Source organism: Zalophus californianus, chromosome 5 (assembly GCF_009762305.2).
Source record: "Zalophus californianus isolate mZalCal1 chromosome 5, mZalCal1.pri.v2, whole genome shotgun sequence".
Lineage (NCBI taxonomy): Eukaryota > Metazoa > Chordata > Mammalia > Carnivora > Otariidae > Zalophus > Zalophus californianus.
This window is the reverse complement of record NC_045599.1, coordinates 67814386-67840375: the sequence shown is the minus strand read 5'-3', so window position 1 is coordinate 67840375 and position 25990 is coordinate 67814386. Positions and strand designations below refer to the sequence as shown.

General features: G+C 37.2%; 1 long non-coding RNA gene across 3 annotated transcripts in view; it reads right to left on the bottom strand.

Annotated features, from left to right (window-relative positions):
• LOC113928671 overlaps positions 1 to 25125 on the bottom strand; it is a 105703-nt gene extending 80578 nt beyond the window's left edge. For all 3 annotated transcript variants that reach the window (XR_004820060.1, XR_004820061.1, XR_004820062.1), the window contains exons 1-3: positions 24716 to 25125; positions 14497 to 14601; positions 10193 to 10254 (exon numbers count right to left, since the gene is read on the bottom strand). This is a non-coding gene — a long non-coding RNA (uncharacterized LOC113928671). The remainder of the gene's footprint in view (positions 1 to 10192; positions 10255 to 14496; positions 14602 to 24715) is intronic.
• Positions 25126 to 25990: the final 865 nt, after the last annotated feature.

Genomic DNA, 25990 nt, shown 5'->3' with positions numbered 1-25990 from the left:
TTATGCCTTCCTTTTTCTCTGATTGGCAGAACACTTGGGCCTAAAGTTCAGTTTACTCCACTGCAGGCTTCCTAGGGAGGGCCTTGGTTTTCTGGTTCAGTTTTACCCCACCCCCTCTTTATTACTTGCCTTGGTTCTGCCCCTTACTTGAACGGTCTTACTGTAAGTTACAAAAAAAGCTTTTTGGAACTAAGAGTTAAATAGCATATAAGAAAGTGAATGAGGGGCGCCTGGGGTGGCTCAGTCGGTTAAGGTCTGCCTTAGGCTCAGGGCATGGTCTGGGGGTCCTGGGATCGGCCTGCCCTGCATTGAGCTCCCTGCTCAGGGAGGGGTCTGCTTCTCCTGCTCCCTCTCCTTCTGCCCCTCCCCACCTCTGCTCCTGCTCTGTCTCTCACTTTCTCTACCTCTCAAATAAATAAGTACATAAAATCTTAAAAAAAAAAAAAGAAAGTGAATGAACCCCTTACTAGGGTGTAATCACTGGGGAGACTCATCACGTCGGTGACCCTTCTCCTTGTTACAGGTGTGAAGCACGATGCATGTTTAGCAATAGCCGAACAGTACTCACATTTGAGATCATAAAAACACAGGCGATCCCATCCATGGTGCCAACCAAGAGTCAGTGAGATAGACAGGCACAACATTCAAAGGGCACAATGAGTGCTTAAGTCATATGTGCAGCTATAAGTAATATGGTATCGTATCAGAGAAAAAAGCAATATCTGAATACCTAGAAATCAGGCAGTGGTGGTCATTACCAAAGCTGATCATATGCTGCAAGACACCACAGCATAGAGTGAGGACATAGAGACAACACTCAAAGATCCAAGGAGACCTGGCAGAAGCCTAGTCCCGTAAAGAGACAAAAGGATATATAATATCTGTGACTAGGGGCCACACAGGCCCCTGGGACCAGGCTCAGAGTCATGGCCTCCCAGATCTAGTGGACGACACAGATTCCAGTTGAGAATTAACAGTAATATGGAGCCCAGCAGTTGTAGCTGAGTTACTAGATGTGCCCACTGAGGAAGAAAAAGTCAAAGGCTCTACATATGCTTCCTACTGTTGTTGGATTTGGTCCCGCGACCGATGGGCTTGGCTGCAGGTGGAAGCACCAGTCCATTCAATTCAACTTTGTTCATGCAGATGCAGGGCAAGGAAGGAAGATGATGGCAGTGTCTCTTTCTTTATAAAGTAGAGGAATAATATTGGTTCCTACACAACTCCTATTCCAAAATTAATGCTTCAAGGATATTTAAGCTACTTTAAAAAAAAAAAACACTTCCCAAATAGCTTGCCAAATTTATGAAAAATCCACTGCTTCCTGTTAATCCCTATTCTTCTCCAAGAAATGCTTGTAATGTTATTTAATAGTGTTTTAGATTTAGACTAACACAGTACAATCTTAAGGTTGTAGGAAAAGTATAGAATATGTGGAATGTTATGTAACCTTTAGAGCCCTTATAATAAATGCATTTTAAATAAATGAATAAAAAAAGGGGGCGCTTGGGTGGCTCAGTCATTAAAGGGTCTGCCTTTGGCTCAGGTCATGATCCCCGGGTCCTGGGATCGAGCCCCACATCGGGGCCCCTGCTCAGCGGGAAGCCTGCTTCTCCCTCTCCCACTCCCCCTGCTTGTGTTCCCTCTCTTGCTGTCTCTCTGTCAAATAAATAAATAAAATCTTAAAAAAAAATAAGAAATAAGTATGAACTTTCTCATATCTAGAGAGACAGGACAGGATACAGAAAAGACCATGGTCATACAACAAAATCAGGACCACACAGTCACAAATTACCAGAAGGCAAGAACTATTCTAAATCAACTGTACTATTGACAGGGACTTGTACGTTTTCTTAAAAGTGTTAAAGGATTCAGCACACAAATAAAAAGTTTTTATTTCAGAAAATAAAAATTAATAAAATGTTAAAATGAAAAGTAGTACACATTTGGCCACAACAACAACAACAACAACAACAACAAAAAATGAAGCAAAGTCTCAGGATCTGATCAATAATAAATGACCTGTTCAATCTAAAATATATTATCTTGGGACACCTGGGTGGCTCAGTCGGGTAAGCGTCTGCCTTTGGCTCATGTCATGATCCCAGGGTCCTGGGATCGAGCCCCGCATCGGGCTCCCTGCTCTGCGGGAAGCCTGCTTCTCCCTCTGCCTCTGCCCCTCCCCCTGCTTGTACCCTCTCTCTCTCTCTCTCTCTGTCAAATAAATAAAATCTTTTAAAAATAAATAAATAAAATATATATTTCTATCTCAGCAAAATTAAAAAAAAAAATGGACCAAGACTCTGCCACTGCATCAACTTTTTAAAAAAGGAGGAGTTCAAAAGAACTAAGTGTGAATTTCACAAAGTAGATGTAGGTAATTTCAAACTGACTACTATGTTGATAAAGGTAAATGATGCAAACCAGAGCTGCCTATACACACACACCTTGAGATTCTAATTCAGGGAGACTCAGATAGATGAAAAACTCTGCGAACAACCTCTGCCCAGGGAATGTTCCAATAACACACATAGATGCAGACTCAGATCCCCTCCTTAGTCCAAGGGCAACCCCAAAGAAGCCTTCCTGACACCAAGAGGAGGGGTGAATTTCTTCAACAACAACAACAAATAAAATAAAAACATTTCCAGCTTACATGTGCTAAACCTGCCTATTCGTGGTTTTGTGAAACTTAGACACAGCCTGGTAAAAATTCTAAGACAACTGAGTTGTCACAATGTGACAAGAGCATTAATTCATATTGAGGCACTTTCGTAGTGCTTCTTACTAAAGACCAACAAAACTAAAATATGTCCCCTAACATATCAGAAATAATGTATTTTCTACTTAGTTCCAAGGGAAAAAAACTTTTGTAACTTAAGAAAACTCAAAATATGTGACAATCTGTCACTGAATTAAAGGAAGTTATAATAACAAGTGACAATACATGCATAATGCTCACTGCAGTTATGTGTTCATCTTCACATACAAAGGCTATTTCTCAATGGTCAGAGTAAAGCTTTGGCTAAGGTGCTGATGGCAGGATAGCGCTTGAGAAGAACCAAAGCTCTGTGTAATCCAAAATCGTTGGTAATTAAATCTGGAATGAGTCTTTGAACTTACAGTTGAACGTGTTGTGAGAACATGAGACTCCTGTTAAAATGTTTGCCTTGTCATGGTTGGTACTTTACTGAGGCCCCAATGAGCAGGGCATATCACCATGGGTACTGGAGGTCAGGGAGGGTCAACTACGAGCATGCCACAGTTCCATTACTGCTAACACATGCCCCTCAAACAGAGGCAGAGGACCTGACTGGGACCATTTAGGAAACAAGGGAGTAGTAGAGACATTGTCTCTTGACTTGGGAATGGGAGCAAGGCATTCCTCTCTCTCTCTCTCTATATATATATATACTCTGTATTACCACACCTTAACTGAGTATTATTATAGTGTGTTGTAATTGGCAATTTGGTTCCCTGTACCCTTCATGAAACTGCAAGATTTTTCAGGAAAAAAAAAAATTTGAAATACTTAAAAATTCACAAGAAAGTGCAAGGAAATATACTATCTGTGTGTACCCTTTCCCTAGCCCCTATCCCTAGCCCCACTGTTAAGATCTTGCATAATTACAATATCAAAACCAGGTAAGTGATATTGATATAATGCATAGTTCATTCATATTTCAGCTGTATACATGTATTTATTTGTGTTTGTATGGGTATGTGTGTCTAGCCGTATACAACTTTATCACATGTGTAGCTTTGAGAAACCACTATCACAATCAAGACACTTAACTGTACTATTACAAGACTCCCTAGTGCTACCCTTTATGTCTACACCTACTCTCTCCCTTACCCTGTCTAATCTGTCCTCCAACTCTATAATTACATTATTTTATGAATGTTGTATAATTGGAAATAAGCAATAATGTAACTTTTTAAGATACACTTTTTTCACTCAGCATAATTTCCTTGAGGTTTAGCCAACTTGTTGCCCTATCAATTGTTCATTCTTCTTTACTGCTGAGTAGTATTCCATACCATGGGTATATCATAGTCTGTTTAACCATTAACCAGTATTCCATACCATGGGTATATCATAGTCTGTTTAACCATTTGGTATTTCCAGTTTAGGGCTATTACTAATAGAGATGTTATGAGCATTCATGTACAAGTTTCAGTGGGAAAATAAATTGAAAGATTTTTAAGGGGATAAATACTGTTTGATTCAATACTGTATCTCCAATACTTTATACAATACCCAGTAGGTACTCAAAAATGTTCATTGAAGAAATGATGAATGAACCACAAAATTGCCTCTAAATAAAATATAAAATAAGACTCATCTTGTGGGAAAAACATAATTGAGGGAAAATGTCAGCAAGAGGTCCTGAAAGTTGCTTTGCACGCAAAGGAAACCACCAACAAAACAACAAGATGACCTACTTAATCAGAGAAGATATTTACAAATGATATATCTGATAAGGGGTTAATATTCAAAATCTACAAAGAACTCCTACAATGCAACACCAAAAAATCCCCAAATAATCCAATTTAAAAATGGGCGGAGGACCTGCATAGACATTTTTTTCAAAGAAGACACATAAATGACCAAAAGACACATGAAAAGGTGCTCAGCATCTCTTACCATCAGAGAAATGCAAATCAAAGCCACAATGAGGTATCTCCTCATACCTGTCAGAATGGCTAAAATCAAAAACACAAGTAACAACAAGTATTGGTGAGGATTTAGAGGAAAAGGAACCCTTTTCCACTGTTGGTAGGAATGCAAGTTGGTGCAGCCACTATGGAAAACAGTATGGAGGTACCTCAAAAAATTAAAAATAGAATTACCATATGATGCAGCAATTCCACTACTGGTATCTACCCACAGAAAATGAAAACACTAATCAAAAAGATAATATGCACCCTTATGTTTATTGCAGCATTATTTACAATAGCCCAATTAGGAAAGCAACCCAAATTATGTCCATTGATAGATGAATGGATAAAGAAGATGTGGTATACACATATAATGGAATATTATTCAGCCATGAAAAAGAATGAGATCTTGCCATTTGCAACAACATGGATGGATCTAGAGGGCATAATGCTAAGTAAAACAAGTCAGGCAAATACCAGGTAATTTCACTTGTATGTTGAATTTAAGAAACAAAACAAAGGGAAAAAAAGAGAAAAAAAAAAACAAGACTCAAATACAGAGAACAAACTGGTGGCTTCCAGAGGGGAGGTAGGTGGAGGGTTGGGTGAAATAAATAAAGGTTATTAGGAGTACACTTATCATGATGAGCACTGAATGATGTATAAGACTGCTGAATCATTATACTGTACTCTTGAAACTAATGCTAATTATACATCAATCAATAATTTAAAAAATTATAAAAAAGAGGTCCTGAAAGTTGCACTCATGGATTTAAGTCTACAGTATTCCAAAGGAAACACACACACACACACACACACACACACACACACACACATACCTTTTTCAGTTTGCTTTAAATATTGAGTTTCGTATTAAGATGGTGTTTGGATTAATAAGCTACAGCTCACCATTTTTGGAAACAACTGAGGAGACTTTCTATTCTAGCCAAAATGGACTAAGAGGGGCTATGTGTACCCTCCTTCCTAAAACAACAACAATAGCAACAATGACAAAAAATACAAAAAAATGGTTTTTTTAAGACATGGACATCAGGCAACAACAAGATCCCTAAGAAATGAGAAGCTAAGGAGATGAATCTTCTGCTTGCCCTGCTTACAGTCTTGAGGGTTTCTTAGCAGAGTCACAGTGATGGTAACTCAAGAGTGGCAAATTCCCTGAGTTGACAAAGCAGGTCTGAAAGTATGGGAGGATAAGGTGGCTATGGTTCCCAGGACGGAGCACCCGGCAGAGAGCTACTGTATAGAGAAAGATCTCCTGAGACCTGCAGGGTCCCACTTGAGAATTTAGCAGCGTACTGATCAGGGCAAATGTGTGAGGAAACTTCCCAAGGCTGGGTATTCCTTAACTCTAAGGAATAAGTAGATCTAAACAATGATCAATATCTGTTAACATCACAAAAAGAGGGAGAACCAGTAGTCTTGCTCAGCCTCCTCCAAATGCATTTGGTCAAGTTCCTAATCTTAATTATCAATTAGTAGAAAAGATATGGGGCAGAGGAGCTTATTAAACAACTCCACAGGAAGGCATCAGCAAATACAAACTATGGAGCGCTCTACCACCCAAATAATCCAGTTTCCTTAACAAAAAGGAAAAATAGATAGAAGGGAAACCTACAGAGTAAAAGAGAAGAGAAATAACCAATTGCAATGTATGGGTCTTACTTGTATTCTGTTTCAAACAGCAAAAAGTAATTATAAAAATTTAAGAGACAATTGGGAAAATCTGAATATTGACTGTGCATATTTGATAACAATAAGAAAATACTGACTTTTATATGTGGTTCATTTTTTAGGTGTGATTCATTTTTTTCAGTTAAAAAACAAGTCCTAAAAAAAAACCAAACAAGTCCTAATCTTATAAAGATATCTGCTGAAATATTAAAGAATGAAATTATGTCATGTCTGGAACTGGCTTCCAAATAATTTGGGGTGGGGGTGGGAAGTGGAAATAGGGATATGTCGAAACAAAATTATCCATGAGATGATAGTTGTTGAAGGTAGGAATAGGTGTATGAAAGTTCATTATACCATTCTCTCTAGTTTTTAGTATATTTCAAATTCTCATAATAAAAATTTGGATAGGTAAATTAGAAATACATCAATAAATACATAAGAAATTGAGGCAGTGATTCAGAACTCAGAGGTCACTGGCCATGATGAAAACTATTTCTCAGACATGGAGATATCAGAAATGATATTTTACAAGGACATTGAGGACTGTGATTTGTAGCAATCCCTTAATGGAAGACCATATTTTCTCCACACAGAACACTGGCTTTTTAGCAAGGATAGACCTTCTTTCTGAAAATAGACCTGGCAGTATGCAAGTGGTTGACTACCTAATTGAAGACACCAAAAGACATCAAAGGAGACCAAAAACCTGGGTCTACAGATGTGGTTGTTATGTCTTCCTGTTCTCTTAATAAGGTTAGGTTTATGAGAAGTTTAACAGAGCATATGACTGCTATCCTTCCAACAGCATCCCTGCAATACAAACTCATCCAGTTCAATCTTGTCATTCCTACGAAATGTTACTGTTTGCTCCTTGTCGCAACTCCACCTTTCACACACACATTTTAATTTTTTGGTTTGGAGGTCAGGAAGATATCCAAAAAATTTTTTCCCATTCAAATAATTCATTAGAAATACCTTCCATCTAGAATCTAGTTGTTTTTGCAGTAGGAAGGACACTGTGAGTAGCTTGTCCAAGGTTCTGCCAAAAGAAGTCTCCTCTCTCCTCTTATCTGAATCCTACCCATTCAAAGGATATGTTCAAAGACAATAAATGGACTTCCTAAAAAGATGAATGTTACATCTTCCATTTTAAAAACTTCCTCATGGTCTCTAGTTCAGTATCCTATAAATAATCTATAGCCTACTTTTCTTACTCAAGAAATGAGCTGATTTGTTGACTTTAAAAAAAATCAATGTAAATTTTAAATTCTCAGTATATTTTAGCTAATAATTCTGTCTATCATATTACTGACTAGTAATATTCTTAAAATATCATGATGCATCCTAATGTTTATTTTCACTAAATGCCTAAAAAGGCCCTGGGAGCAGAGCTTTAAAATATGATTTAAAATCTGATGTGTGCTTTGGAAGCAAAATCAGCTTTGGGGACTCAAGGCTAGTGAGCATTTTTGTAGGTTGGTTATATTTTGTACTGCAAGATGTGTTACAGAAATTGTAACTGAACTTCTCGAAATATTTATCATCATTGTTACAACTTTCATTAGAGTGTTTTTCTTTTTAGATGCAGTCTTGCTTAAAATGTCCATTTTAAAAGTTGCTACCCCAGGCTTATAAAACAAAGTTATAATGTCTTTCCAGCAACAGCATTAAAAACGTTCATCTCTAAGAAAGTGTTATAAAGAAATTCCACTGCAATTATAATTCAAATATTAAAGAAAATATAAAAAATGATAATGTATTATAGAATACCAAATGATTAGAAATTCTTTGTAAGACTTTAATTTCTGATAAAAGCAAAATACCTATATAGCAGCCACTAGTCACACGTGGCCTATGTAAATTTAAATCAATTAAATTTAAATTATATTCAAAATTCAGTTTCTCCATCGAACTAGCCACATTTCAAATACTCACCAGCCACATGTGGCTATGGTTACCATACTGGACAATGCAGATATAGAACTATGTCCATCATCTCAGAAAGTATGATTGAGTAATGATGGTCTTTGTTAGAGAGATCACTACTGATGAATGGATGTGCATATATCAATTTATTTCTCCCAAGTCATTTTTCCTTTAGTATAGGAGGCAGAATTAAACCAATAAAACTTAAATCGCTTTTCTGGAAAATCTATATTCTCATGTAAACATTTAAAACTGTTCCACAAGCATTGCAGTGTAGATTTTCTTTTTCCTCTCGCCACAAGGAGAATGGAATTTCAAAAGATTCCACCTGCTCAAGATAGGGAATTATGGCATTAGCCAGTCTTCTTCCCCTTTGATTCACATTTTTCTTTATAAAGATCTATTCTAACCCTGCTGCTTTCAAGTTTACCCAGCAATGGCCCAACCTTTATTTTGTGGCAAGGAATTCCTATTCAGAGGGGAGTACTTAAGGTCTCAAACTCCACACTTGTGAAGTTTGTTAACTAACGTAAGAAAACTCACTTCCTATTCAGGTCCTCCTACCAGGACAGGAGGCTCTTACACCCTTCCAAAGTACCAACAAATTCCTTAGTCTAACACAACTTCTCATCTCTCAATTCAGAAAGATGAATTTTGTAACATATGTAAAAAAGACAAAAACATGGAAAGGCATAAATAATACCACACTGTCATGTGGGAAAGTGAAATGCTCCTGAAGTAAGATACTGAATAGGAAGGGTCTGTCCAATTCAGCAGAGAAACTGAGTGAGATCATCTCTACCATTTATGCTTAGCAAGGAACCATGCTACAATGGAAAGACAGAAATACAAGAGTAACAAAGTAAATGAAAATAGTATGAAAAACTTCTAAACAGGGCTAAACTAGATGCATTTAAATGCAACTTCTGAAAACCTTGATGAACAGTAGTTAAGTCTGTATTTAAAAGACTAGATAAACCATATAGCTGATCCAGATGGTAAAAAAAAAAGCAATCTATAATTAATTATATGAGTATAGTTTTAAGTATTTCCATGGAAAAGTAAAAAATAATGAATATTTAGTATCAAAAATAATTTGACTTTAAAAGTAGAGAGTGCAAGTGAGAAAAAAATAATAAAGTCCAAGTAAAGAAATACCTAATAAAAGAGTCCAAATATTTGTGAAGTGGATCTTTGTCCAGAATAGCGTGCTGTTTGGAAACAATTTCTACAGTAGATTCAATAGATTCTATGGTTCTGAAAATTAATTAGAACCTTAAAATTAGCTATAGAAATTAGCTACAAACTAATGAGATTGGGGGAAAAAAAGAAAGAACACAATATGCCAACTTTCCAAGCCTTTCTGCAAACAGACTTTCACATCTTAAAAATTACACTTGCTTTCAAGATTCTTTGCATCCATAACTTCACCTTTTTACTCACTTGCTCACTCCCCAAGGAAGTCTAAAACCAAATAAACTGCTATAAATGTTTACCAACAAAATATTATTTTCCAATCAATTTTTTCTTAATTTTTAAAATTGAAAAAGTTTTTATTACAATTAGGTCACTACTCCTGGCATAAGGCCTCTGAAACATTGTTTCTCAGACATTAATGGGTCTTGGAAAAGTTTGAAACTCTCAATTCATTATGACTTTGAGTAGCTGTTTTGTACCTAAGAATGAGAACTGATGGAGAGGTTGGGACTAAACACATAATTTTATGAAATACGATGAAAACATAAGGGTTTTGTTATGACGCACATAACAATCAAGAACCTGTTTCTTTTTAGCAAGCTCCTAAAAAGTACCTCCCGTATAATTATTAAATAAAAACACTCACTTATTCAGTACTCAGCTAGCTTTTAAACTCTGAATAAGAGAAGTACGCAGTGAGAGAGGTACTTACATGGTTTCCTTGGATACTGGATGATGCCATTCAGGTCTATGTTTTTATCCGAAAGTGGTGCCCTGTGGAGAAATGAGGCTTGGTGAGTGGCTGTTTATACATAGTAAGTAAATAGGAACTTTGTTTATTTCACAAAGCAGTTTTTTATTTTGACCCAGATTTCTTTTTCTTATCATACCCAAACCTTGTAAACATCAATAATATGGTAGAACAGGTACTTTGCACAACTCTTTGTAATATCACTTTAAAAATCATAATTATTAAAGCAGAAGCTCAGAATGCTTTGGCTAAGCACATTACTCCTTGGGCTACTTTATATATCTTAACTACTATATTTATGTCAGACAAATCAATGAACACTGCCTGCCTCTCTATTTTCCTTCAAAAGGAATTGTTCTCAAACTGTCAATAAAGAAATTAATCAAAAAAATTCACATAAATGATAAATGTCCTTACCTTAATCAAAGAAAAAGAGAACCCTAGCTGTACCAGCTCCTAAACATCCAGGGTTTCCACAGACATGAACTGTCATTTTAAATAGAGTAGTGGGTCCTAGATTCTCAATAGTTCAAGGGCTACGAGCACACAATTTTGACATTCAGTCTCTCAGAACTACATGCTGTCTAATTTTGGTAGCATGATTAATCCCTCCTATGTGATAAGTTTTAACCTTCTAATATTTCTCTGGATCGAAAAGAACAAACAAGCTACAGCAAAGAATGGCAACTAACTTTAACGCTTAACACAATTTAATAATCTGAAATGAAGTAAGTGTGTGCTATGTTTCCATTAAAAAGTTTCCAGCCACAATTAATTGAACAAAAACTTGTCTTGTTCCAAGATTATTCTTGGAAATGTAATTTTAAAGTCTGCGTGAAATGAGGAAACTTACTTTTTTACCATATGAAAGCAATCTCATTTTTTAGGAATGATTTTTGGATAGGCTTCCAATTTGATATTTTCCATTTGAACTAACTGCATAGGGGCTTGGCAGGGGGAGGGGAGGGAAGCAATTCTGTGTTCTTTTGCCAGCACTGACAAAGGTCTGGTTGTCAGTGATACCTTTACAGCTAAATTTACCCCAGAGTGACAGGAACAGGTGCACCTCGGCCTGCCAGACACTTGTGCACAGGGATCACGCATCTTACGGCTTGACGATCAAGGGGGGAAAGCCTGGGTCTTCATAGAAAAGGAGAAGAGACAAACGCAGCCCAAACTGGGGGGTTTCTCTTCAAAGCCAGCTGGTCTGGCTTTATTCTACAGGAATTTTTTTACCTGTCAGGGTTTGGACAACAAAGCCCTCAGCAGGTGCTGAAGGGTACAACTTCCTGGAGAAGCAGAAAGGCACTGGTGAGTTTCAATTGCCAAAATATATTTTTTAATCTTTAAAAGTTGATTTTGTTATCTTGGAAGAGGCACTGCTGAGGAACCTACATTCAGAAAGCTGATGAGACCATTGGAATCAGAGCCAACTAACTCAACAGTAGGTTTGCCTGGTGTAGAAAGTAGAGCTGTTACCATTTGACAATTTTTTACATTTAAAAAAAGAGTTTTATAGGAAAGACTATATTTTGAATGGTCTCTTTCATTACTAACTCCAATATCTGAAAGATGAAGAATTAATTACATATATGATATTAGACTATTAAAATAAACACACAAATATCATTTCCTCTCTTTTTTATCTAATTCTGTCATAATCTATTCTGAATAAAATGTTTTTTTAATAAATCAAATAAAAATGTGAAATGGTATATGCTCTTTTCAAACATTTCATGCGCTAACATTTTTTATGTGTGCATATGACAGGAATATGATTAGAATATGCAATTAGTTTTATTTATAATACATTTTTAAAAACATGTATTGCACAGAATATTTAATAATTAAAAGTAGCAACATTTTCTCATTACCTTACAAAGAGTTTCTTTGGAGAAAAATCTTTGGAATAAACAACCAAGACAGTACTAAAGCATGTTTTTACGTCACTGATTTCCAAAATTAGTACATTTATGTATTTGGTATTTTTATTTTGTGAATTCAAAAGTTTAGGCAAAAATATTTTTTTCAGAATAGGATTTTAATTAATACAAAACATGGAAAAATAAGACCACATGTCAGGATATATTTTTAAAAAGTGATTCTATTTCAAGGACTCATTCTTTTAACTATGCTTCACAGCATTTCTCTACAAATTGTTGTATTATACAAATTGAAAACATTTATTTAAGCAAGTAAGGAGCTCAAAGCTAAAGACTATACATAGTAAACATATGAAACCATTTTAACAACCAAATTCCATATTCACAAGCAACATGGGCTAATGAATGTAAAAGACACACAGCACACACTGATCAAGAATGCTATAAATTATTAGCCATAAAATCAATTTTCTGGGCTGCGGGGGGTACAATTGGTGCTTAAGAAGAGAAAGGCTCCAACCAATATAAATTACTAATATTATGAGGTAATTGTTTTGTTCTGATGATCTCATAAATAATATTCAATCTACATGCTTAACACATAGTTGTATAGTAGGAAAGTAATAAGATCTGACTTTTTTAATGACCACTGCATCTAAAATAATTATCAGATCAATGATGATATGGATAAGCCACAAATTTATAAGTATCATACTCTTTTAGACTGACTTAATTGCTGTTTAAAATTATGAACTGTTTGTGGTTTAAAAAATTACCAGAAATGATCTGGCCAACCAAAAAATCTAGTATTTTTAAAACATAATTAAAACCCAAATCTGATTTTCATTCTGAATTATTACATGTAGAATATGGTTCAGAAAGTTAAAGTATATTCTATTTTTTAAAAAAGGAATATATTATGATTTCAAACTGCTATTTTTGTGTGATATTCTGTCATCTTCATTATATTGCTCTGGCACCTAAGTAAACTTGGTCACTGCATTTTTTAGATAACTCCATTAGTCTCTTAAAGAATGATTATGTACTGCATGCACTTGATAATTTTGTTATTTATCTGGTCTGTTAAATACTATATTCCTAAAGAATCAGAGCACTCACTTCTAGAAATAAGTACAACAAAACTGAACGTACACTCTTAGGTCAACTTTAGAATTACATTTGTGAAGTCTTTATGTACAGTGTAATTATTATACTATTTGTCATTAACACTCAATATAAGCCATACAAAAGCTTCTTCCAAACTATTTTTTATGAGTCTTGTGAATTATTTAAGTGTGACTTAGCCTATTAGAGACAATGTTAGGTACAGCCCAAATATTTCCAAATAACCAAAATTTGTCATTTTAACCATGCCCTGAATTGTGGGCTTCATCTAAAATTTCACGTTTTTTTCTTGTAATTATGGAAAGAAGTTTTAATTCCTAGTACAACTTGCCGCTACGTTTGTACTTTCCAGTAAACCTTCAACTTTTGTGTCACAAAAATACCGATGCCAACTCCCTCAATGTGGAAATGATTTCTTTTAATAAGTCTTAGTCAGAAATTATGATGACGTTGCAATGACTCATATGCGTCCTAAAAGTTTAATTTAAAAGCATATTTTTAAATTTTAAGCATTATTTGCAATGCATCTTCGTATCTTAAGAATGGCTTATTTATAGTGGAGAAAAATTAATTTTTCTCCTGTTTCAGAAAGACATTTGAAAAACATTTTGTTTAACCATAGATGCAAGGGGAAAATCTTGATTCTCCTAGGAACTAATTTCAGTAAATTATATTGTATCGATCTATTTAATTTCAGAACAATGAAGCTTCCAGCTAAAATGGTTTACTTGTAAGTATTTAAAGAAACAAAAATACTTTGGCAGCTTTAAATGTATCTCCTCATTGACCAGTCACCTGACTGACAGCTGTCAACTGTCTGCGGGCCAAATGTAACCCAGTAAAGATAAAAATTACATATTACTCATCCCTGTGGATAATACCTGGTGCCAGTAAGGTTTTCAAGTAGGAATAGACTATAGATATAAAGAAGTAAAAAGGGAATCATTTCCACCACCCACCAACCCCCCTTTGTCATGAACTTATTTCCCCTTCCTTTTCTACTTACCCCACTTCTCTTGATGCCCAGATCTCACACCTACAAAGAGTTAATTTCCTTAAAGGAACTTCAGATGTATGTAACAAGTGTATGACTATGAAAATACTGGGCAGCCAGGTAATGATGCCCACACATTTCTTTCAATCAAATCTTCTTTTGAGCTCATGGAGTGTTTGAATTGTGGGAAAGAGTCTTTGATACTTTCGACTACTCATTTAAAAAAAAAAAAAATGAAATGGAAGCACAAAAATAAAATTTACCTAAGGTCCCCAACGTGAGGATGTAGATGTAGACTTGGCTCTGTCCCCCAACTTCACATCCAGTGATTTTTTTTCTATTAGACTTTAAACATGTGGACAATAAAACTATAAGTAAAAGAGAATACATGGAAAATTAATGTGAGTGACATTCAATTGGGGAACTGTTTGCAGCCACCAAACTTAATACCTTACTAGAGAAATACAGTTTTATCAAAGCATATTAAAATGTAGCTCTAAAAAAAAAGAACATAAACACATTAAAATATCTATGGTATAAACTCTTTTTTAGATTCTCTTTACTATTTAAACTGATTTCCAAACTGAAAATATTTATGGTGTATATGAAACAGCAGAAAGAAAAAAATAGTAAATGGTAATATATATGTTTAGAAGATAAATGCATAAATGAAAAGTTCAGGCTGAAAAGTTTCTCTGAAATATTAGAAAATAATTATTAAAAATACCAAGTATACCAAAGCATAAGCACACATACATTACCTAAATACAGAATATACTAAACAGTTCACATAACCAACTCAACAACTAGCGTCCTGGGTGTGTGTGTGTGTGTGTGTGTGTGTGTGTGTTAATTACAAAACCTCTCTGGACCCCAGAGGCCCCATCAGCAAGTGTTTCCTAACAGCTCAGAAATTCTATGACTCAACAATCCTGTATTAATATAAGTACCTTGTATTTATTCAAATTATTATTAATTATATTAATATTTTATATTGCTATAATATAATTTGTTGATAGTGCTGCACATCATACTGATTCAATCAAGGTCATAAAAATATATTCAAACTAAATATTTTATTCTTCTCTGACCCTCTAGAAAAGAAACCATTTAGGAGATAACTACCATGTTCTGAATTTAAAAGGATTTATTTTAACCCGAGCTTTGGAGCTGTATTTGCCTGTGAGAAGTGTTTGCTTTAAAACCAAAACAAGCAAATGAATTTTTTAAAAGGGGGGGAGTCTAAAACCTTAATATAGGGTATGGGAGGAAATTGTGGACAGGATTTCCCCGCAAGGAATTGGTCTAGAATAATCTCCAACAGCTCTATGATACCATTTAGCACCTAAATTATACAAAATACCTAAATTTACAAATGTATTTGCTTATTCTATTACATTATGCAAATCGATTGCAAGCAAAATAATCAGTAAATAATATCCATTTCTAATAATTGTGAAAGACAAGGGTGTCAAAGCAAAATGTGAAAAAATCCTGCATCTCAAAGGGGTGTTAGTGAAAGTGAATGACTTTTCTCTCAGCTGCCTTTGAAGGATCTTAAATGTTTTCTCGTCAGAGCTAAAGAGTACTGTCCGAAGAGCACCAAGCAGAAGTAGGCAGCTATGAGTCGCAATCTCTGTTTCACTGCTCAGTAATTTTGTGACTGGAAACAAGTCATGTAATCTCTGGGAGGACTCTGAAGGGATGTGACTCCTTGCAGGGCTATGCGTAACTCAGAGGAAAAGGCAGTTCTAGAAGGTGTTTATCCAGTAGAAGGTGTTTCTCTTGCTTCATGTGAGGTCCCCAAAGGATTCTGGACAATATGGGTGGGTTCCGGCCTCCAGTGGCCTGCCTTGCGCCCTCCCTACTGCTATAAGAAGCCCACCATATTGGTGGCATTCCAAATAATTAAAACTAACACCAGTTTTTAGCCTGTAAGATGAGTGTGGAAAACAAAATCACTTTACAATACACTACTGACCAGCTAGCCATATTCTTCCTACTTGGGTACCCTGGTAACAAAACATGAAAGGTCTCAACCTTCAAAATTACATTATCACACATAGCTTTGAACTTTTCAGTACACTTTGTAAGTCTGAGTTGCCACACACACACAAAAAAAACTTAATAGCCATTTAATGTTTTCAGTTTTATAAAACGGGACATTTTTAAAAATGAAAAAAAAAAATATTCACCACACTTGCTGCTGTAAGCCAGCTTGAGAACATGTTTGCTAATGTCAGAAAAATGTTGGAACAAGAAACAGGCTCATCAGAGAACCCCCTTAATCTGAAGGGTTAAAAATACCTGGATCCAAGAGAGGTTAACAGCAACATCTGGCTATGCAGAGGGGTTAAAAGGCTGGGAATACAGATCCCCCTGTTGCCTGGGATGACAATGTCGTGAAGGCCCTATATGATTGCTCGGCAGGCAAGAGGTAATTATCAAGGTCATAAGGAATATTTGTATTAATTGGAAGTCTTTTTAGGGAAAAGCCACATTTCTCAGGTGATTGTGAATGGGACTAGTCCTGGTTGCCAGGAATCTAGGCTCAAGCAGCTGGCAGCCTCTGAAGCATGAATGTGTTCTCAACTCAGTTGTCACTGACGGCAGAGGTCGCAGATCTGAAACCTATTTTACAGGTTTTGCTGAGATACTGGGATCCAAGAGTTCATCCAAGAAAAGATAAGCACTGACCCTCAGATATGTAAAGATGAAGAACTGTACAGAAATTTGAGAGAATTGGGTCCCCGTATTGCTTAATCAGTTTTCTAATCACAACGGGCAGAATATATGTCGCATGTCCTTTTCGATTGTTTATAGTACGAGCCAAGACAAGCAATGGAAAGATTCGTATCATTCTGATCTCTCATTGTTACTATTTTGAAAAGAGTTCACTAATTTAGAAGGTCCATAAAACTTACCATTAGTTGAGAGCGTGGGAATGAATAATGTAGCAAATGTCAGGTTAAGGAATTAGAAGTCTTCTGCAGATCTTATGATCACACTTTACCCTAAGGCTGTGTCTTGCAAGCAAAGTATACGTAAGAAACACCCAAGGAGCTAGTTACAATGCAGATTCCTGAGGTTGTTGCTCAGGGAATCTGAGACGGGGCCTAAGAATCTGAGTGAATCTGAAAGCCTCTGATAAACTGTTCTCTGTGCTAGATTGTTCAGTCCTCACTAGAGCCTCTTCTCTTCTTCAAGAGGGTCGGTTCTCTTGCTCTGCAGTAGCAAGAAAACCAGCACCCAGTGATCTCAGGTCCTAGGAGACCACAGGAAGCCTATGGATACAGCTACAGAAGTTCTAGGGTCCATTTTTATTTATTGTTAGATATACTTGCACTTAAATAGTTTTATTTTAATTATTTCTATGTAGATGGGCAAATGGTAAGGTTCACCCAACACTAGAGATGAGCGAAAAATCATTCTCAAGTTCTACTTGAGTTTCAGGCACTAAGTAAAACAGCTTCAAATATGAACAATGGCTTGAATTGACTCTTCAGAAAAGTCATTTAAAAATAGCGCAGAGAGTGCTTGTTACAAGAAGTATATACGCATATACATTCAAGTTTTAGAATCCTCAACTGATCATCACTGACCCAGGGAGTTTAGAAGACCATGGCCCAGCAATAACGTAGGGGAAACCACAGGCTTTATTCTCCTGTGCGCAAGTTGTTTTGTGGCCATAGGCTACCCAAACTAGAGTCTCACAGCTACCAAAGGGTGAGGTGAGAATGTGTGGAACAGTGTAGATGGATGAACATAAATCCTTCGAAAATAGATCAACAACACAAGCACACGCCTTATTCACTGAGTTAATCACTGTTGTAATCAGAGTAATTATAGTGATTAATAACAAAAAAAATCATAGAAACTCTTCTATGACCATATTATCTGTAGCACACATCAATTGTTCAGAAATAAGCTCCCTTATTAGCAGTATTTTATTTTGAAGTGATTCAAATAGAAAATTATTAATATCTTATGGTTCTGAAATAGAAAATGTAACTTTCCAAAGCATGAAAAAAAAATCTAATTGTTAATAACCAGTTGTGTGTGTGTGTGTGTTTATGGTTGTACTGACTTTATAACTGAAAATAAAAAATTTACAACTGAAAATGAGAAGATGAAGCAGAAAAGATGAAGGAAGAAAGAAGGAAGAAAGAGAAGGAAATGGAAAAGACAGGATTAAATCTATTGATTAGCTATTTCACTATTGCTAAAGGGGTCAAAAGGTATAAGAAAATTGTAGAATGTTTTCTACTTACCCTTCTTTAAGTAGCATTCAAAATCTTTTACTTAGAATCATATTTCTTCATCTCTGTATTTCTTCAGAATATATTATAAAATACATTGCATTTGATATGGATGCTCCAGATTTACAGGTTTAATGCCATACAAAGTTGGGAGATATTTGATTTACGTGCCCCATCTTTGCACAAAGGAAGATGCTTTATCTGTGATTTCACAGAGGTGATAAAGAACAGAATGCATTTTTCCCTCCAACCCTGAACCTCTCTCCAACCCTTCCAAATTCTAACCTTCATCCAGGAAGCAATACACATGCTCATCACAGGGCTTTTTTATCTCCTTCAAGACATTTCTGGAGAAATAATCACTAATTACACCTCTGATGGCTTTTCAAGGCAGAAGGGAGTTCATACAGGGTGAGACCAAGTAACAACATGGTAGCTATGGCACAAGGGACATGCATCCACTGGGTGCCCCCTATGCAAGACAGAACAGAAAAAGAGACTGGAACAATGGGTACTAAAGTGTTATTATATTAAAAAAAAATAAGTAGACAAATTTTCAAGGAGCAGCATGATACTTGGCTGACAGAGAGTTCATCTTCCAATCACAACCTCTTCAAAATTAATAAAGTTTCTTCTTCAAGTAAGGGCCAGCCTTCCCACTTACTAGCACCCAGGGCTCACTTACACGACGGCCAGTGGGAGGGACCTGAGACACGCTGAAAGTCTCCTCCCTGAAGCATCTGCTGATCAACAGAGCAGGGAATTTACAGAAGTTGTGTAATCATAGATAATCCTTTGGAGTATGAACTCCTTTCAGAAAACTTCTGAAGAGAAGTTCATTTAAAGGAGTAACACATTGATACTGCATCATGAAGTGAACGGTTGGAGTGGTGGGCTCCTCTGATAGAACACAGTCCAAGAGAATTCTGGAACATAAAGAGGCTGCTGAGGAATGAAAGGACCTTGTGGGTCACATCAGTGAAAGGCTGTGAGGAGACAGAGACACTCAATAAAGAGCTATTATTGATTTTAAAAATTGCTGCTAGGTGAGTGGAGCATGCCAGAGTGAACGAAGGACAAACTAAAGGTGAGGCTAGGGAGGCTGGTGATACAAAGACAAGCTTCAGCAACCTTACAGTTTTGCCTATACTGCACAGATAATATTGATTTAAAAAGACTTAAAAACTCAGATTTAATAAAAAGCCACTAATTCTTTATATTTATGTGAAGGCTCCTTAAATTTAAGTGTAAGATTATGTAATCAATGAGCAATTTAGAAGATGTCTGCCATAACCAAAAAATAAGATCTTGGAGCCTTATTCCAAGAAAATGGATATATAATTACTTTCATAAGTCTGATAAAATCAAATATGAACACACACAAAAAAATGTTTCTCTGAAAAGAATATGGAACACTGACAAGGATAATATAAATTGGCAACCCCAGAATGTAAGACTTCTTGGTATAATATACATTGATTTAATCAACATATTATCCTAAATATTTTATATTTATTTCAAATATAAAAAGTTCTATTATGAAATAAAAACTGTTTTGAAGCATGAAAGATGATAGATCTAAAATATTGTTAGATAAATGAGACATTGAGATATTTTCCAGGAACATGGGGTAGTCCTTGAAAGTGAAATAGTATAATGCTGCTAACATTTACTGAGCATTTTCTACATGCCAGGCACTAGGTGAATATAGAAGTACAATCTCATGTCCTCCTCTCAGGAAAATCATCATCCTATGTAGGTCCTGCCACATTCTCTATTTTATAACAAGGACATTTTGAAAATTAAGGTCAAATGGTTATTAAGTCTGAGCCTGGATTCTAATCCGGCATCTCTGATTTACCCTTCCCTGCCCCTTGTACATTCCTTGCAAAGGTATTTCCCATGATGTTCATATATGATATGTAACTCCTAATTGATGAAACTAGCTTTTTAAAAATTTTATGATGTTACTTGCCAAATGTCTCCTTAAAGGCTACATGTTCACATCAGGAATGCCCTTGAAATTCTCCTTTTGTATCTGCAATTAGTGTCAATTTATGAGCCTGATATCAAATAATCTGCTGCTTTATAATCACATCATAGTTCCCATCAAGCACCTTGTTCACTACATTTGGTTTGGATTTAGTTTCACCAACAAATTCATCCTTAATGATAATGATTTGCCAACAATCAAACTGTTAAAACTGAATAGCAAATTCCTAAAGAGATTTCTATAGAGACCTGTGCAAAGACATCATTACTGAAATAAGCAAATAACCTCCTAAGCTGTCTACCCTGAAGAGGATGACACATGGTTAGACCTGTATTTCTAAAATATTTTCTGGTGGTGGGGGGGAATATTGATTACATCACCTCCTGATCTCATCATCCTTATAAGTGAGCAAAGGTTATGAGTCTAAGGAAGCAATACAGCATCATAGCTAAGGGCATCACCGGAAACAAACAAACCCAGCTTCATGTCTTTTGTCTGGCACCTAGGGGCTAATAGATGCTGGTCAAGTAATGTCACCTCTCTAAGCTTTAGTTTTTAAAATCTGGAAAATGAAGAGAATTGTAGTTCCTTTCTGAAAGGTTGTAGTTTGGATAAAAAGAAAAAAAGTTTATAAAGCAGTTAATACAATTAAATTACTTAAAGCAGTTAACACAAGACTAACAAATAGTGAGTGGCTATTAAATATTATGCACTTTAAAATTTATTTCAACTCTCATTCTAATAAGGTAGTAGTATTTTTGCACATATACTACAAATATCTTTGTATTACATATATGAATATTATTCACATAGAAATATCTAACTACAAATTTAGTAAAAAAAAAATCATCTATAGAAAATCAGATTTCCTTGGTTTGGGTCCTTGACTCAGTGAACTAGTATATAATGATAAATCAAACCATTTTTAATGGCTGACTTAAATTTAAAAGTTTTACTGTATTTTACTTTTAATTCTCACCATATTCCAAAACAATTTAGAGAGACTTCACCCCAAGCAATGAAAATCAATTCTCTCTTTTCCTGGTAAATTAGAATATGGATATAATTACTTATCTCCTTGTTTTCAAATTTAGTATGTATGGGAAACATAAATTGATGCATGATCTTGCCTTCCTGAAAAAATAAAATTTGTATTATTTTCCTTGGTTTATAATTTTAGGTTGTAAATAAAATATTTAGAAGTAATTTTGTAAGTTCTCAACTAAGTAAAATACCATCATTTGGAAAATTACCTAGAGAGATAAAGAAAACAAGGTACATTTTGCAGTGTGGTGGCTTTATTCTCTCCTTTCTAGATTTGTCTTATTTTGTTGTTCTTAATGAGGAGAGATAGCAGGAATAGGAATACCAGATATAAATTGTTTGTTAACACTTTCTGAGTCCATTTCTTCCTATAATACATATTTACACAAATTGAAATCAATAGAAATCACACACGTCCCAAGTAGGACTTTATTAAAACCAAAAATGCAAAATGTCTATGGCTTCTATTTTGCGAGAAGCAACACACAGTCCCCTAGACATAGTTGTAATGTTGATCATGCATCCAACAGAGAACAATGTCTAGGTTCCTCTTGAACAGAATGCTCCATTAGGCATTCCATGGACTCCCCCTTCCCGGCAGGCCTTGGCCCAGCCCCGTTGCCATAGATGGCCATCAGACATTTGGAATGACATCAGGAGATAATCTGAGTAGGCTCTGCTCTAAAGAATTCAGGCTAGCAGGAGACTGAAGATATCAATGTCTTCTTGGCTGACAACAGCATTCCAAAGGTCAACCAGGGTGAAAGAGGATGGACTTGGAGTTTCCAGTGCCTTTTCAACAACCGAGCAGCTAACAAGTATAAAGAAGCATCCCTCAAGACAAAAAATAATAAATTAAGACAAAATGAAAGTCTGGAAGTACACTAGAGACGCCATGCCTGTGAAAGGGAAATAAGACAACCTACATCCATTTGGTCAGGGAATTTTAGGATTAAAGAGATCACTACCCCTTAAAAATAAAACTCACAAACAGTTCTCATCCTGAACCAATTCCCACCCCTCTGACAATCTACTTCTCCAACTTTTTCTGCTGTGTCAGCCGCTGTATGGGTGAATATGGAACTTAATGGTGTAGAAGTAGAAATTCTTTGCAGAAGAATAAGAATGTCTTTCACTACAGTTTACCAATTTCCCAGCCCTGTGCTTTATGTTGGGTGGCTCATTTAATCCCCATAACAAAGTTCTAAGAGTAGCACTTTATGTTCCACATTTTACAGATGAGGAAACTGAGGCAAAGGGAGGTTCCATAACTTGTACCTAATAGTATCTTCATCAAATTTGGGAAAGATTATGCTTTACTAACAATTCTCACCTTATATAACACTTTTCCTCCCTGACCTTAAGAGTGCTTTTTAGCTCTTATTTTCAAAGGATAATTCCATTTCCTCAGATTTTTTTAAGTATAAATAAAAACTGTGTTATCCCAACCACTCTCTCTAAGAAGACATGATATGAATCAAAGAAGCTACCAATAATAACATTTTTAGTTTGGGAGACAGTGTTATTTTCCTACACACCTTATTCTTTACTAGAATTTCTTCCTAGAAGAATGCTTAGAAGTATTTTCTCTTGTAAAAGGGTACTTCTGTCAAAAATCTTCTGTCAGGTCACCTTTCTGTAGGGTTAATTTACCTAGTCAACCAACCCCAGGCAAGGGGCCCTGGTCTGGCACAAAGTGCAGTAGATAGACCCTGCCTGGTGACCTTAACTTCTTTCTAAATTTATGGCGTTATTTAGGGGTGCATCTGTTAATTTCTCTGGGCCCCACTTGTCTTCCCTGTAAAAAAATTAGGTGCTCGTGTTAAATGTTCCCTAAGACCTCTTTCAGCAAGTAGATACGGAAATTCTGACTTTAAAACTTTCCACACTAGTGCCAGGAAATGTAAATGCCAAGAGTGTCCTAAAATTTGGCTGGTATCATAAAGCAGATTCTTTCTTTCTTTTTTTTAACCAGCCTTCATTTAAAACTCTAGAGCAGCACATTCCAATAGAACTTTATGCAATGATGGCAATGTTCAACATGTCACAGTCAAATAAGGTAGCCACTAGCCAGCCGCCTGTGGCTATTGAGCACTTGAAATGTGGCCCGTATAACTGGGGAACTGAATTTTGAATTTTATGTAATTCTAATAAGCTTAAAGAGCCACAGGCGGCTAGCGGCTACCATATTGGTGGCAGCTTATAGCTTCAAGAGCACGACAATAGAAACACTTTACACCTTTGATTTATTTCAGCCGAGTACCTTACAACGTCTTTGGAGCATTGATCTTTCCACCACTCTTAGACCCCTTGGTACAGCTCCACAGACAGATCAAAGAACAGACCAGGCATTTGCACATTTCGTGATGGCATTTTTGCAAGAGCCCCCGGTACTGTTCTCACGTGCCAGCAAATAAAGGGGATGGAAAGGGAAAAGAAGTTTGGGGGGGTTTTGTGTCTTTTCTCCCTCGTCTCCCATTTGTCGTGTAGCTTGTGGCCTCTCCTTAGCCAAGACGCGCACCTATCCACCGAGGCAGCTTAACTACCAGACCCAGCAGTTGGCTGTTAGTTTTTTAAATAATCGTGTAGACCCTGAGAGATTGGGCTGTAAAATCCAGCTCCAGGACCGCGTCCTTTCCTATTGGCCTGTCAGGTGAAAAACAGGGCTGACTGGCGGGACAGGGGCGGCGGCCGGACCTGCGCCCGCCACTCTTTCTCCCCCCAGGCGCGCAAACCGTTCAGAGCCCGGGCGGCTGCCAGGGCCGCCGGACGCCGACCGCGTGCCAGCGCTTTGTGCCCCGTGCGTAGGTGGGCTCACTGGGCGCCTCGCTCGGAACTCATCCCCAGCCCTCTGGGGTCGTCGTTCGCCAACCTAGGGGAACTATTCCCAGGATGCCCAAACCAGACGAGCAGAGCAACTCCCCGACACCGCCACCGAGCGTTTCCAGGGCCCACCCACCACCGTTGCGCCCCCCTCCCATTCTCCACAGCCCACCACGCGGCCTCTTCGCCACACCACCAGCCGCTTTCCCGCCCCCCGAACCGTGACATCCCCCTCAAGACACAACCCGGCACACTCCCCGCCAAGACAGCCCGCCCCTCCTCGGCGCACCCAGGCCCACAGGCCCCTGGAGGGCCCGAGCCCGCCTCCTCCTCGCCCGTGGCGCACGCACGTGGCGCACTCACCCCCTACTAGCTGCCTCCGAGCTCTAGAAACGCTCCCGGGAGGGAGCCCCCGCCCCCTCGGCTCCGACCGCTCTGAGGAAAGTGGGTGGGGGGAAGCGGAGACGGGCTGAGAAGGAGTAGGTAGGTCGGTCCGCTCTGAGAAAAGTGGGTGGGGGGAAGTGGAGATGGGCAGAGAAAGGAGTATATAGGTGGAGAGCGGTGTTGGAGGGGACGACCGGCAATAATTGGATGGCGTTGCGGCTGTTGCGCCTCTGTGAACGCCCAGCCAGCGCGGATTCACTTTCCACACAAATCACCCGGAGGGATTGTTGCAGCCTGCAATCAATAGCTCAGCGGAGTAAGCTGCTGAAACCAGAGGCGTCCCCTGTCTGGGTCTTTAAGGGGCCGTCCGAACTGAATTCCAGCCCTCGGCTTCCCAGACAAAGAAGTGGGCACCAAAACGCAGGACGAGATTTTTAACCCCCACCCCCCACCCGGATCCCGGGTAAAGATTTTAAAAATTAAAGGGCACAGACATAGAGAGGTATCTAGAAAAAAACAGTTAAAAGGGGAAGTGTGACAATCCATTCTTTGAATTGAAAGTTTATGTGATATTTCGAGAAATGGGATAAAATCAATGTTCCAATGAACATTTAACGATTTTGTAAGTGAGGGTAAAGTCCATTAAATTTAGCCATGCATATGGATACTTTTTAATCAGCCACACATTTACAAGGAGATTACAATCTAGCCTTATTTGGGCATACTGAGCCAGGAAAAGGAAGAAATGTATCATAATTTGTAGTGGCATTGTTAAAAGCCTTAGCATATCTTTCAAACATTATTCCATGAAGATTGCATTTCTGTAAGGTGAAAAGGCCCTGGGAGATGTGTATTATGATTCCCACTTAGCAGACTGTAAAACCAAGCAGAGCTGGGAGAAAGGGTATTCACCAGGTCACCAGATACTCACTACCAGTCACTAAGTTTAGACTAACTCACTGTGGGCCTGAGCCTAAAAGACTAAGCTCAGCTAACACCCCTAAAATAAAAGTGGCCAAAATTCATTTCTCCTTGCCTGAAGCAATTTAAAAATAAAAATAAATTTTAGGAATGTCAACCCAAATATAGAGGCTTTATAAATCTTAATGAGTCTTCACTATGAAAAGCCTTCTTGCTAACACAGATGGGTCAATGGATATTGACCATCATGGTCTGATATGTCTCAAGGTTGGGAGGAGTAGACTCATTCTGAAGCCAGGGAAAAGTTCATTTGTGTGCTTGGAGTCATAGAAA